The sequence below is a fragment of the Piliocolobus tephrosceles genome, chromosome 6 (genome assembly GCF_002776525.5).
Source record: "Piliocolobus tephrosceles isolate RC106 chromosome 6, ASM277652v3, whole genome shotgun sequence".
Classification (NCBI taxonomy): Eukaryota; Metazoa; Chordata; class Mammalia; order Primates; family Cercopithecidae; genus Piliocolobus; species Piliocolobus tephrosceles.
Window position 1 is genome coordinate 128,641,233 of NC_045439.1, and position 16,817 is coordinate 128,658,049.

Consider the following 16,817-nt stretch of genomic DNA (forward strand, 5'->3'; position numbering starts at 1 on the left):
TTTTTTTTTTTTTTTTTTAAACAGAGTCTCGCTCTGTTGCCCAGGCTGGAGTGCAGTGGTAGGATCTCAGCTCACTGCAAGCTCCACCTCCCGGGTTCACACCATTCTCCTGCCTCAGCCTCCTGAAGCTGGGCCTACAGGCGCCTGCCACCTCAGCCGGCTAATTTTTTTGTATTTTTAGTAGAGACGGGGTTTCACCGTGTTAGCCAGGATGGTCTCAATCTCCTGACCTCGTGATCCGCCCGCCTTGCCAGGATTATAGGCATGAGCCACCGCAGCTGGCCCCAATTTTTTTTTAACGTTGTCTCTGACTCTGATTTTTTTTTTTTTTTTAACGTTGTCTCTGACTGATATCCTTAGGTGTTGTTGTTCTCTCCTTAAAAGCTTTTCAACTTTTCATGGGAAATTTAGCTTCCAGATTATGAGGATTTTTGTCGCTCTGATCCCCTCTTATTTAACCCTTTTTATTCTATGTTAGATAACTATGAAATAATAAAAAATAATGGCAAGTTTAACATGAATTTAGTGTTTGTTTTTAACTAACATCTCATGTAGAACGAGTTTAAAGAAAATTTTCGGTAGTATCAAAATAAATGTACACCAAACAATTTGTCATGTTAAGGGGAAACAATTCAGAATTTATCCTCTTTTTACCTATTGATCAATACCAGGAGAGACTTTAAATGCCTGTAATCCCAGCACTTTGGGAGGCTGAGGCCAGTGGATCACCTGAGTTCAAGAGTTTGAGACCAGCCTGACCAACATGGTGAAACCCTGTCCCTACTAAAAATACAAAAATTAGCTGGGTGTGGGGGCAGGCACCTGTAATCCCAGCTACTCAGAAGGTTGAGGCATGAGAATCACTTGAACCTGGGAGGCGGAGGTTCCAGTGAGCCGAGACTGTGACATTGCACTCCAGCCCGGGCAACAGAGCGAGATTCTGTCTCAAACAAACAACAACAAAAACCTTTAACCTCAAATGTAGACTATTCCAGAGTTGTGACACTGTATCTATTTAGTACTATCTAGTAATAGACACAATCATTATCATCCAAGAGATTTTCTTGTATTGGTGTTTACAAAACAATAAATAACATTTTCATTGTAAGTTGACAATTATTTAACATAGTTGTAGACCCAGATGTTAAATGTTTGATACAACAGACATATTTCCTGACCTTACTGCTTATAATATAATGACATATACAGACTTACAGGCAGGTGATTTTAATAATGTGCAGTGAGTGCAATTATTAGGTAAATATGCACCTGAGCTATATTTAGGGAACCAGAAAAGGCTTCTGCAGGAAGGGATGCCTATGCTAAAATTTGAAGACTTGGCAAGGATTAGCTAGAGAAATGGGAAAGGTTGGCTTGAAGATGGAAGGTGGGAAATGGAAAGGGTTTTCTAAATAGAAGGAAGAGCCTGACAAAGGCCTTGATTTTAAAGAAAGCATGTGTTTGAGGAGCTGAACACAGTTCAAGGCAAGATGTCAAGCAGGATACACTAAAGGATGAGTGTGCAGAGATTTGTAGGGTGCGGAAAATGAAGGGGCTGATAATGAAGCCGTATTAATGAGTTCGGAGTTTAACCTGCTGACAGAGTAGAACTACTGATGGTGGTCAGGGACCCTTACTAAACAGGATAATGGCATAAGGATGACTCTGGCTCCCTTGCTGATAAGGGGTTGAAGGACAAAACAGGGAGAGCAAGAAGACCAGTTAGGAAGTAATAAGTTGTCCATGAAAGGAGCATTCACTAACGGAGAATTTTCCTCGATTAAGAGGGTTAAATTAAGACCTTTTTTTCTTGTAAAAAAATTTATTCTGGTAAAATACACACAACAGAAAACTTGCCTTTTAAGAGTACAATTCAGTGTCATTGATTACATTTGTAATGTACAATAATTGCCACTATTTCCAAAAGGTTTTAATCATCCCAAACAAGAAACTTTTAAGAGATATTTAACATAGGACTTGGTGACTTACAGGAGACAGAGCGGCAGAAGCAGTAAAAAGTGATGTTGAAGGCTACTTGTTATAACTGTTGCTATCATAGCTTTCAATTCTTTTATTTAATATTTTCTTGAATCTTCTGTGCTGTCACTGTCAACATTTCAAATTCATGCATTTTTCAAGTGTCTTTGTAAATCTCCTGTAGATGGATTTGCTTTTTTTCTCCAACAATACAACCATAGAGTGTAGTCCATTCATATTTAGGGAAGTATGGGTATATTTGAATATATTTCATCATCTTGTATGTGCTTTGATCTTATTTTTGCTTTCTGGATATTTTGTAGGTTTTTTTTAACTTTCTTACTGGCACAGCAATTTATTGGAAGTTTTTTCTCCCATTTTATGTCTTATTTCTGGAGCCTTTTAAAGAGAATATTATTTAGCATATATCTAGCAAGATTCTGCCAGTAAAGAAAGTATTCCCATATGTGGGGTTTTTTTCAGTTTGTTTGTTTATTTACTTACTTACTTATTTATTCTTTGAGACAGAATTTCGCTCTTGTCGCCCAGGCGACTTTATTTATTTGAAAATAAAGTAGGCCGGGCGCGGTGGCTCAAGCCTGTAATCCCAGCACTTTGGGAGGCCGAGACGGGCGGATCAGGAGGTCAGGAGTTCGAACCAACCTGGCTAACACGGTGAAACCCCGTCTCTACTAAAAAATGCAAAAAGCTAGCCGGGCGAGGTGGCTGGCGCCTGTAGTCCCAGCTACTTGGGAGGCTGAGGCAGGAGAATGGCGTAAACCCGGGAGGCAGAGCTTGCAGTGAGCTGAGATCCGGCCACTGCACTCCAGCCTGGGCGACAGAGCGAGACTCCGTCTCAACAAAAAAAAAAAAAAAAAAAAAAAAAAAAAGAAAATAAAGTAATATGAAAAGAAATGTAAAGCTCTCCTTCCCATTTTACCCTACTCTTCCCCAAGACCAACTTAATTACTTTTAATGATTGTGCTCTGGAGAAGAGCAACATATTCAGGCTCGTTAGTGGCACCTACAATTCTGATTACAATGGCTTGCATTAGAGAAATAATAATTTTTATTTAGGAAAAGACTTTTGTTTAACATATTGCCTATATTCTCATCTCCCTAAGAGAATGGAAAAGGACAGAAAAAAAATTAAAATATCAGACATAAAAATAAGAGCAGACATTTTTTCTCCTTCTCTTTCTAATAGAAGAGATTGATAATAAGGCAGGAGATTTTCAATTCCAGTCCACCATGGTATAGCCTCAAATTGTCTATAAGATTGTGTACAGTTATTTAAATTAATTATCCATTTTAATTGACAAAATTATATATTGTATACATTGTTTTCAAAAATGTATACCTTGTGGAATGGCTAAATTGAGCTGATTTAACATATGCATGACATCACATACTTACTATTTTTTGTGGTGACAACACTTACAATGTACTTTTTTAGCAATTTTCAAGAATGCAGTTGACCCCTGAACAACATGGGTTTGAATTGTGCAGGTGCTTTACACACAGATTCTCTTCCACCTCTGCCTGCCCTGAGACATCAAGACCAACACTTCTTCTTCCTCTTCTCTTCAGCCTAATCAACATGAAGATAATGAGGATGAAGACCTTTATGATGATCTACTTCCACTTAATAAATAGTAAACATATTTTGTTTTCCTTATGATTTTCTTAATATTTTCTTTTTCTCTAGCTTACTTTATTGTAAGAATACTGTATATAATACATACAACATTCAAAATATGTGTTCATTGACCACTTATGGTATTGGAAAGGCTTCTTGTCAACAGTAGGCAATTAGTAGTTAAGTTTGGAGAGAGTCAAAAATTATATCTGGATTTTCAGCTGCGTGGATGGCTAGCACCTCCAACTCTTACATTGTTTGAATGCCAACTGTACAGTAATTGTGCACAATCCTTTCCAAGAGCTGTGAAACTTTACTTATCTAAAAACACTTAGCCATGTATTTGACCAACTGAGCTTAGAATATGCTACTTCTTCCCCCACCCATTGCTCTTATCTAGGAGTACTTTATTGTCTATAAAACAGTATCCTATAATGGAGGACAATTCTCAGACATATTGGTTTAAAATCTTAAATTGTCTCCCTTTGTCTAGAGAAAATTTTTAAATTTAAATGCATACAAAGGGAAAACTTGTAATATAAATGGATTATTTTGGACCAGATATAATAGGGAGTGGAAGAACTGTACAATATAAAGAATGATCCAATTAATATTCAAATTCATATTAAAGTAGAAAAGCACTCACCTATCCCTGTGCATGTACATGTTTGCATGTGCTGAATCTGAGCTTAGTAACTCCGCATCATGACTCCATTTGTGAAGATGATGTATAGAAACAAACAAATCACTCATTTGTTTGTTATACACAATCGTCATGATCTTCTTGACTTAGCTCTGTGCACTCTGCCTAGACTATTTTTTTCCATTCTTTTCTGTGTTCCAACCACAATGTATAGGGGGCAATTGTGCTATTCTAAATATATAACCTAATTTATGCCTCTGTGAATTTGCTTCTGAATTCTTGTCATGAATATCCTTTCTTGCCTTGTCTTTTTTTCCTGTCTTGAAAAACTGTTAGTATTTTACTTATATGGCAAAGTCTCCTATATGCAGTTTTCCCCAATTCTTCCACCCCAACCCTCAAAATGTTACCTATTTGCTCCTCTTTGCAGGGATTCAGTGCATGAATCTGTGTTATCATACTACATTCTAGCTTATGGTTTCTATTTGAATATTGGTACCTTCCAGCAACTTGGGCATGAAAGAACATGCCAAATCTTTGAAACCCTAGGAACAATAAAAATGCTTAGCATATAATAGGTATTTAACAAGTGAATTAGGAAGAGGGAATAAAGGAAAAAAGGAAGAGAGAGTCAGTGAAAGGGGGTTGGTTGGTGAATACATATGTGCTGACTTATTACCTTAGATAAGTTATTACCTCCCTTCTTTTCAGTTTTTTGGAGGAAAAGTAATACCTATCTGGCAGGTTTGTTCTAAGATTCAAAAGAAAGGTAAAAGGAAAACACTGGAAATGGCCAGATATTTTGCTTCACTAGATAAAACTTTATCTAACCTTCATTTACTTTGCTTCAATGTGTAAGCAAAAAATAGAGTGCTTTGTGATAAGGCCAGTTAATGTAACAGACCTGAACTAGTGCCAATAATGAGTTTTATGTTCCTTCTGTGTTGACCAGCTTTCATTCATGAAAACCTTATGAGGAACAAGCAGCTAATCTTAAAATGCATTTGATTGATGCTTTTAAGTAAGAAAAACATAAGATTCATACTAGTTAAAATACATAAAGACCCAAGTGGTATTAAAATTGAAGTTCAGTCTGGGTGCGGTGGCTCATGCTGAAATCCCAGCACTTTGGGAGGCCAAGGCAGGCAGATCACGAGGTCAGGAGTTCGAGACCAGCCTGGCCAACATAGTGAAACCCCATCTGTACTAAAAATACAAAAATTATCCGGGCATGGTGGTGCATGCCTGTAGTCCCAGCTACTCAGGAGGCTGAGGCAAGAGAATCACTTGAACCCGGGAGGTGGAGCTTGCAGTGAGCTGAGATAGCACCACTGCACTCGAGCCTAGGCAACAGAGCAAGACTCCATCTCAAAAAAAGGAAAAAAAAATGAAGTTCAATGTAAAAATAGCCTTAACATTTCCTTAGGTAAAGTTGAACTTTGTGTACAAAAATTTAAAAAAGAAAGATTTCTATTGAACTTTGAACTAACTATAATACATATCAGGTAAAATAAAAACTTTTGGGGTTCATCATTATCATGGATATTTGATTAGCTAGAGAACAACTATTTTGTGAGTGAAAATAAACAGGAATATTTTATTTTATCCTAGTTTAGTTAATCTAGAGAGTTCATTCATTGCTTCAGAATAATTTCACAAACTTAATTTATCATATAGTTCAAGATCTCCCTGATAAAATATTGACAATAGTTTATACATGTTCTAATTTCAGCTAGGAGGAGCATCAAAGAAATGCACTCAAGTCAGCTTTTAAAACTTCTTGATGACAATTCCGAGATACCATACATAGTAGTACCTCAATTTCTTTAGTCTCATAAAAGGAAAGTGTCACACTGAGGCAGCTTATGCACACTGCACTTTTACAAATCTAGAAACAGCGTTCAGCATTTCTGAAAGGAAAAATTAAGATTCAGCTCTGTATTAGTCTGTTTTCATACTGCTATAAAGAACTGCCTGAGACTGGGTAATTTATAAAGGAAAGAGGTTTAACCGACTCACAGTTCAGCATGAGTAGGGAAGCCTCAGGAAACTTACAATTATAACAGAAGGTGAAGGGGAAGCAAGGCACCTTCTTCACAGGGTGGCAGGAATGAGAAGTGCCAAGTGAAGGAGAGAGACCCTTATAAAACCATCAGATTTCATGAGAACTCACTCACTATCACGCCTGTGATTCAATTACCTCCACCTGGTCCCTCCCTTGACACATGGGGATTATGGCGATTACAATTCAGGATGAGACCTGAGTGGGGACACAAAGACTAATCATCAATCTCAATACATTTTTTGCTAAATCTAGGTAGACTCCTCTGCTGAGTGATCATCTATGTAGTACATCATAATCATTAAAGTTTCTGGGCAGTTCAGATATATAAGAGGTATGAGGGTATCTAAAATAATTTTATGACCATAATAAAATCACATTTGGCTTCTGAAGCAATAACTATGGTATGGCATATAGGTTAAATTCTTATAAACCAGCTATATTTAAAACATAGTTATAACTGGCCTGGCGCGGTGGCTCATGCCTGTAATCCCAGCACTTTGGGAGGCCGAGGCAGGCAGATCACAAGGTTAGGAGATCAAGACCATCCTGGCTAACACGGTGAAACCCTGTCTCTACTAAAAATACAAAAAATTAGCCAGGCATGGTGGCGGGCACCTGCAGTTCCAGCTACTCAGGAGGCTGAGGCAGGAGAATGGCATGAACCCGGGAGGTGGAGTATATATATAGTTATAACCAATGAATAGAATGTAACTAATAAAATTAATTGCAGCAGACTTATCGCTTATCACTTATAAGTGGTACAAAGAAAAAGAGGACTTTTACTTCCATGGACGTAGGCGGTAATCCCAAAACTGGATGACTCTTTGAGAATCAGGCATCTTCCATACTTGTTTTCTCTTTCTCTGAAAATGACTGCTGAGATTCCACTTGGAAACCAACATCTTTCCCATCACCATCTCAGAAAATGGATCCCCAAGACTAAAAGATAATCCAGGTTTAAATTCCAGTAACATAATGTATTCAAAGTATTTTCTTTGATGAAAATTCACCTTCAAAAATCTATAGTTTTGTTCTCAAATGTCTATAAAATAGAATCTGCTAGTAGTCCTCAAGACTTTTTTTCCCATATTTATCAGCCTACTTGCCTTTCCCTTTGCAAATGACTGTTTAATGCTCAGGACTATGTTCTAGTTACAGGATTTATTCCAAACACTTATTTAATGAATTTTGAAGCGAAAAATTTAATTGTTATTAAAATACTAAAAATCTCTCTCTTTTCTTTTAAAAAGATTTCTCTTTCAGGCAATCAAACTAATAATTTCTAGTACAGAAAGACATCATTCTGGTGAATATTTTATAGCAGTATATAAAACAGGACGTTTACTGCCATAAGATTCCAAATACTTTAGAGCTTAAGTTTTACAAAAGTTGCTGAGAATCAACCATGAAAATTGCATGGTAGGCTTATTTGCATTGTGTACCAGGGAGAATATTTTTAGCTCAGAGTTATTTTAGACATGACTGGGTAAAAATGAACTCTCTTAGTACCCCAGGAGTATGCATACATTTCTACAATAAATAATGAAGAATGAAAAAGCATGAAAAATATTACTGCATTTGGAATTAGGTCTTTTCTCCAAGTTCTTTGAAGGGAGGTTAATGTGTAAAAGGGCATCCCTATTCATGGAAATCTGAATGCTAATAAACAATACATAATGCTAGTGATTAGCACCTAATTTCAATGTTTATTAAAAACTGCCATTTCAGAGCAATCAAAGCACATCACGAATTGTGCTTTTATCTACATTTGGGTAAGTTTTCCATAAATATTGAGTCTCAGTCATTATTATTAGTATAATTTATTATTAACTTCTTGGAGACTTGAATCCATATGGAAAATGATTCGAATCTTACACTATTTTCTTTTGTCTCTATTATATTCTTTATACATATGATACAAATAAAGGAATAAGTTATTCAATGAGGCCAGTAAAATGTATTTTATGGAGAGGGCTATTTCTTAGAAAAACTATAAAGTCACGAAACTTGTTTTTGACACCAACACATTTCCATAGTTAGTGTTGTTTCTTGGCAACTTTTGCATCAAAGACAAACACAACTTCCTTTGGAATTTAAGGACTCTTATGTTGTTCTCATAGTGCTCACATTGCACTATAGAGACCTGGTAGACAAAAGGTGCATTCATTCTCCCAACAGAATTCACCTTTCTAATCAGTGAAAAAACAATATTGCCTGCTCTGTGTCAGACAGTATGATAGGAACAGGGTGTATATTACACAAATGATAATCACTTAAATAAGATGTTTGTAACATTCTTTGCCCTGTAATAATTCATAGTCTCATGGAAAAGATGGACATGTAATTAAAGCATACTACAATAAAAATAACATTAAAAATAACATTTATTTTTCAGGAACACTTTTAAATGCTTTACATGTATTAATCCTTACAACACTCCTAGTAGGCAATGTCAATATCCCCATTTTATAAATGAAGAAACTACGATGCAAAGCAATTAAGTGCAAATGGGTTATTGCCAAGGAAGAGGACATCTAACTTGACCTAAATGATTCAGACATTGATCAAGACACGGTGAAACCCCGTCTCTACTAAAAATACAAAAAACTAGCCGGGCGAGGTGGCGGGCGCCTGTAGTCCCAGCTACTTGGGAGGCTGAGGCAGGAGAATGGCGTAAACCCGGGAGGCGGAGCTTGCAGTGAGCTGAGATCCGGCCACTGCACTCCAGCCTGGGCGACAGAGCAAGACTCCGTCTCAACAACAAAAAAAAAAAAAAAAAAAGAAAGGCTTGATAGAAGCAATAAACCTGAATTAAACTTCCAAAATGATTAGGATTGCAATGATAAAGAAAAAATAATGAGACAGGAACTGTGTTCACAATATATGAAGTATGGAAAAAATAGCAAGATATCACCTCCACATTAAATATATATATATATTAGCAGGGCATGGTGGTGCATTCCTATAGAACCAGCTACTCAGAAGGCTGAAGCAGGATGATCACTTGAGCACAGGAGGTCAAGGCTGCAGTGAGCTAGGATGGTGCCACTGCACTCCCAGCTGGGTAAAAGAGTGAGACCCTGTCTCTAAAAAAATTATTTTAGAATAAAAAAAAAAAAACCAACAAAACAAAAAGAAAGGAACAAAAAGTGAAAAAGTCACACAGATGTGAGACTATATGCCAGATTTGGAAAGCACCAAGTCAGTATTCGGTTTGCCTAGAATTTAAGACTGAATGGGAAGGAAAGGAATGAAGCCAGAGAATTATCAGCTTATGAAGGGTTCTGTGTGCTCTGCTAAGAAGCTTGATTTTATGCAGGAATTTTAAAGATGTTCAGCAAAAGAATGAATCTCCACCCTATCAACTCTCACTCACCAAATATAATTTATTATTATCCCTTTTTTGTTTTTTGCTATGGCTCTCCTTGTATGTCTAATACCATTAAAAATAATTGGATGTAGATGAATATTTACTAAAGTATTATTTTTTCAAAGATACTTACATTTCATTAAGATATATTTGAAGATAACAAAGCCTTTAAGTTTCTAAGACAGATGTTTCTAGACTTACAATGTGGTTATGTCCCAATAAATACACTGGAAATCAAAAATATCCTAAGTTGAAAATGCATTTAATACCCTGAAAAACCCATTGTAAAACTGAAAAGTTGTAAGTTGAACCATTTTAAGTCCAGATGCTCTTCCACTGAGGATGGAATTATGTCCTGATAAATACATCATATAAGTAAAGAAATCCTAATTCAAACCAGGGTAAGTCGGATATCATCTGTATTGACATTTCAGGTCACTTGGCAGAATCGTGAGTTGCTTTTGGGCAGAGAAGCCATTTTCTTACTCCTGTGAGTAATTCAAATGGTTGGTTACAAGAAAGTTGGGAGAGTAGCAAATTAGGGGCCTCTGCACTCAATGTCCAGGTCTGTCACTCACTTGTTGCAAGTAATTTAGCTTCTCTCAGCTTCTCTATTCATCCATTTTCTCAATAATGAAATGTGTAGGAAGAGAGACACTGAAAATGAAAAGCAAAGTTATTTCAAATACCTTTTCAAATTCTTACATCTTCATTCTATGACACTAATCTTGACCTATTCAAAAAGCAAGTTCTAATTGCAGAGTGAGATTTCTCTAGAAATATCTTTTACAAAATAGTGTTAACTCTCCAGAAGGGCAACATATTGATGTGAGCAGCTACAACTTTGGTATAACCTCCAAAGATTTAACAGGAGATTTTTTGTTAAATATAGAAAGCAAAATGACAAAACAGTAATGCTTTTCCCCTTAAAAGGATCATATAATTAAATCTGTACGAATAGTCTTATGCACATGATTATATTTAAGGAAGCAGAGTCACATAATTGAAATAACTTTTCAAACATCACATATTTCAGCAGTGGTGGAGCCAGACGCTAAACCTCTGTTGTCTAATTCGAAGTCCACTGCTTACTTTACCACAACGGTTGTTCTTACGTTGACAATTAAGGCTTATCATTACAGGCAATTTCATAAGCAATAGGAGTATTTTATTTCAAATAGAGCTAGAAAGACAATAGACATAAAATCAAATGTGTTAATCACTTGAACCACAAAAAGAGAAGCTTGCATTTCCAGCAGTGTGTGAAGTATAAAGTGGAAAATGGAAACCTATCAATGTGCCCCCATTTCTATAGAACATGTGGTTTAGCAGGATCACTGGGAGGCAACACACACAGCGACCACAGAAGGAGCCTGTCCTTGGAATATTCCTGTTTATTTGAATTTACAACAAAAGTTGATCTTTCATTGGCATTAAGAAGTTATATAGCCTTCCTGAACCTGCTTTTAAAATAAATGTATCTAGAGTAAAATTATCAAATTATGTTCCTTAGATGTTAAAAAATATTGCAAAGGCACTAAAATAGACTTCTTATGGTCTTAAATATGCTAATTAATGTTTACGTTAAGTCTCCAAGAAGGGGTATAAAGGCTATGAGCAATGCATCATTTCCCAAACTGTTTTGACCAATAAAACTTCCCCTACCAACAACACCTACACCCAAAAAGCATGTAAAACAAATGAAAAGGCTGATAAAAATAAGGATTTATGTTTTTCCCCAGTAAAATAGAATAATCTAGAGGGATAGTGAGATAAAATTTAAGTTTTCTAAAGAAGATTTAATAAGTTGATACCTACAGGGCATTTTAATATAAAAATTTATGTTTGTGCTTCCACTATAGAAATACGTAGAGAGTTTTCAATATTTTAGTCTTTTGCCAATGTATAGTGATCAGAAGTGGCATCTTGAAATCAAATATGCTTATTTAATAAGACTATATCATAACTTGGAAGTATGTAATAATGTGTCTGGATGTGTAGAGAAGTTACGGGGGACATAACTGGTAAATGTGAAAAAGATTGTGCAGTGATTTATGAACACTACAAAATACTTCTGGTATCCAAATATTAAATAAAATTAGCAAGGAAATATTATATAACATTGTTCTTCCTATTTTACTATAATGTATTTTAGGAACCGTGTTTTTACACTATCACAATGTGGATATATCCAATTGCTGATAATATTGGACATGTTTATACAAAGGATTACAATATTTTATTGCTCAGATGTCCAACTTTAAAGATGGGTATTTTATGAGAAACATATAATGTAAAAGGAAAATGCTATAACATAGGATTATCTCTTGTGAAACTTTATGTATGAAATAACACAACTTCAAAATGCATAAAGCAAGAACTGCATTAACTGTAGAAACGACAAACGGGAAAAGATAGACTCAAAATGATGCTAAAGACTTTCTTCCCTCTCTAAGACCATGAAAGATAAAATACACAAAATATTCAAACAGATAAGGAAAATATCAATAAAATATTGAATATAATACATACACATAAACACATATATTGATTTGTTTCATTATATTAAAAAGAGACCCTTATTTCAAATGTTATGGGATATTTAAATAAATCAGACAATAAATTTGAAAATAGAAAAAGAACACGTGTAATGCTCTTGGGCTTAGAAAATGATACCCAGTGCATCGTGATTTTGCTCGAGTACTTTGCCCTGAAGGACTTTGGAACATCTCTGAAGCAGCCTCAGAACCAAGTTACTCCTTCCTCAAAGATTCGATCAGAGGTCATCTGCTGTAACTTCTACCTGATCCCCTCACATCAAGTATTGCCACCTAGAAATCATGCCTCGTATAGAAGCCAGTAGTATAATAATAAACAGCAATCAACAATTCAGCATTCAGTTTCTTTAGCTCTTCTTTCCATTCTAAGTCTCCTTTTATTCATCAGAACATCCACATTTTACTACAGATTTCTGCTCTAACAGATACCAGTTTAATCTTTCTCCCTTCTGCTATTTTCCAGAGTTTGTATTCCTTACATTTGCTTACTTCTTTTTTCACTGAGAAGCTCCTAGTTCCATTTGTAACTAAATTTCTTACCCGAGTCTCTTAACTGCCACTCTATTTCCCACCTTGTGTAATTCTCACAAAAGATTCACTTAACTTGATATGTATTTATGATTTTTTTCTCTATCTAGGCATCAGACATATATTATTCACTATTGCACTAAAATTGATAATGCAAAAATTTTATTCTATGTATCATTTCAAGGAACTTTTATAAATTGCGATGACTGGTAGTAACATAACAATGAATATAATTACTATACTTTTCAAGGATTTACAAAATGTATACTCAGTATAGGAGTTACATACTGAGAGGAATTTAAACTGACAAAGGCACCACCCTCATTTTGGGCAATAGCTAAAAGGAAATAACATCTAATGCTTCAGTTACGTGCAGCTCTTAAGTACTCTTCCCATGGTAATTGCCATCGTGAAATTAATAAAACTTGTCATGCAAATGGTGCACCAGTGAAATTAAGAACAGTAGCTAGACTTTGCATCCTTTTATTCCCCTCTTGATTTTTACTAATTAACCTCTAAAAATTAAGGCAAATTTTCTTGGATATCTTAATTACATAGTTATTTGCACAAATGACTCTGTAAGATTTTATTGACATATATCTTTCAAGCCAAACTAAAGTGGTATTCTTCTCTTACAATTGATTGTCATAAATAATCTGGTCACTGACAATCTGATATATTATTACAAGGAAAAGTAGAAAAAAATATTATTTAGGTTATTTTGACTTCTGTCCCCCAAATGTTTAACTTTAGTCACTCTTTATGATCTAAGAATCTATAGAAGATTAAAAAGTAAATATCTAACTGCTCTTAATACTAATGATGGGGAAAAGATAAGTAGATACACCAGTGATTAAAAACACTCTAAGATACACTTAGGATGACATCAGTATGGAGATCTATACCAGTGATTACAAACAGGGTATTTTCATTCTTTCCTCACTTTTATTCTAAAGATTTTCACAAGAAATGTTTGCTGATTTCAACTTACATATTAATAGAGATGTTGCTGACAAGTTGAGTAACTCCAAATTAGGATGTAAGAAAATGTTTAAAAAGTGTAAAGACAAAACTCTGTGACTAAATGAAGTTTAGTATTCAGGCTCTAATGATTAGATTGACCACTAACACGACATAACCATAGAGGATCATGTGAAATAAAGATGGGTGATATTAGGCAATGTGTGTGTCCATGCAAAATATTAACAATCTTTTATCACAATAATACAAGGCTCACTATCTGTTAATGGTATTAAGATATTGAAGAAAAACAAATGAATACTTTATTAAATTTAACTTTCTATATTGACTCACATATTTAGCAACCAAAAATAAATTTAGTCACATCAATATTAAAAAGTAGTTTGCTAAATCACAACTGTCACTTTATAATAACAAATGTAAAAGTAACTGCAGAATAATGATCATTAATTTTCTCAAAACTAAATCACTCACTTTGTATTTAAAATAATAAAATACTTAAGGTGCTTCTTGTCAAGCAATTATGTTTTAGCATATCAATAAACACATTATTATTTATACATAGAGATAATTTTCTAAGAACCAGGAGTCAAGATTACTTCTAACAAATTAATAATCACTACTAATGTGTTTTATTTATTTTTAAAGTAGAATATTTTTTATGTCATATTTTATTTCTTCATGACAGCTGTATTTTTATTATGAATGGCTTCATACTGCATGCACTAAAATGCATTTATTGTTTAAAATAGAACAGCAAATTTTAAAATGACATTTGTTGTATAAGCAATTTTATGAAATAATTCGTCAATTATTTTTAGGTTAACAAATTCTTTGCAAATATGGCATATACTTACTTAAAATCAACTATTTTAATCAAATTCATTTAAACTCGAGTAACATGCATTTTCTAAACACTGAAGAGGTCAAAAATGATGATGATAAGATTCTTCTCTTAAATAATATCAGTTTAATAGTATAAATTAACCATATATACAAAATTCTAAAATGAAAGATAATATGATTGCTATTAATGATAAAAATGATTGTGGGACATCCAGATGAGATGTAGGAGGGATCCTAGACAAATAGCTGATGGATCAATCATTTGAAGTATGACAAAGGTTGGTTGGTAATTAGAAAAGTATGTTTAAAACAAAGAAAAACAAAAAGTAGAATGTTTTTTATTTCTAGGAAAAGCAAAAGTTGTACTAAAGTGAAAAGGAAATAATATACTAACTGAAACAAATAATATTTGCTAGTCAACATTATGCTAAAATTGATTTATTGAATCACTTGAATATTGTTTAACCATATCACTAATCCACAATCAGAGGACAGTATATAATGCTAAAATAAATAAGTCAAGATATCACAACAAGCTTTTATTTAGATAGATGGCAATAAAGACCAGAAAAATAGCTATCAGTATTATTATCCCTGGGAGCATAATGGTTTAGAAGATGAACAATGATCACTTTTCATTATTAATCTTTCATACCACTTGATTTTTTTATTTTTAAAATGCATGTATAATTTTATTAAAAATTTACATAACAAAGAGAATAATTGAAGAAATAAGTGGAAGAAAGAAAAGGATTACAGAACTAGAAACTTAAGAAAAAACTTTCAGAAAAATATCTAATACAAAGATAAGAATAAAGAAAATTAAAGAGGCAAAAAACGAAATATTTAGAGGATCAATCCAGGTTGTTCATCATTTGATAAGGGGAGTTCCACGATTATCAAATAAGTAATGCAGCTGGCCTAAAAAGAACCATCTTAGGTAACACACATCAAGGTTCTCCAGGAAGGAGATCTTCAGGAACTCCACCAGATTTTTTGTTTCTTGTTTTACATTTTGTAATATGAAGTCACTGGTGATGCTCATATAGAAGTAATTCTAAAAGTGACTTAAAGATTAAAATATTAAAACAATTAAATCAAAATAGTTTCAAAAGATAAAACTAGAAATACTACCAAAAGCTACTATTTCAAGTATTTGACAAAGAAAAGAAGCTGAAACTGATGGCTAAATGTATTACCAGTGTCAATAGTTAGGAAGATTTTTAGAATGTGGGAAACTTAAGCATGATTGTAGGTAGAGAGGAAAGTCAGGGAAGGGAGAATACAAATTTACAATATATTGGTGTAAATGTTACACTTTATTGAAGGAATGGGACTTGTTATAGAGGAAGTTACAAGATGGCTTTCTCTTCCCATATCATTATCTTTAAAACAGGTCTGTGGACTTATTCTATACCAATTCTAGATGAAATCTCAGGTAGATAGTATAGTCGTCTTTGTTGTGCTCAGGCATGAACACTGGCTACTGCTTGGGCTCAGGGAGTGAAGTTGTAAGAACGAGAAAAGATAACATTTTATGTAAGCAGAGTTGTCATCAGACAATGTTATCCTCCGGCTGAGGCAACTGTCCAAAACCAACTCTGCCACTGGCCACATGGGTTCCTGGGAAACCCATCCCTGATGGTACCCACTACAGCCTCCACTCCCACCCTCAGCCCCCATATCTGGCAAGATGCTTATGAACTGGCCTCAAGCCTTAGCTGCCAGAGGTCATCTCTCTGTTACAGTTATCTCCAATCATCTCCTCAGGTAAAATTCCTTTTAGTAAAGATAAATTCAACCATATTTCTTCTGTAACGCCAATGTCTAGCCCAAAGAAAACATAACTGAACTTTTGCCCAGACTTCTGGAGATACTGAAACATTTCTCTCCTAAGGAAATATTTCTTGGCCAGGCACAGTGGCTCACACCTGTAATCCCAGAACTTTGGGAGGCCAAGGTTGGGGGATCACCTGAGATTAGGAGTTCAAGATCAGCCTGGCCAACATGATGGAATCCCTGTCTCTACTAAAATTCCAAAATTAGCTGGGTGTAGTGGCAGGCACCCGTAATCACAGCTACACGGGGGCTGAGGTACAGGAATTGCTTGAATCCAGGATGCTGAGGTTGCAGTGAGCTGAGATCATACAACTACACCGCAGCCTGGGCAGCAGAGCAAGACTCTGTCTCTAAATAAATAAATAAATAAA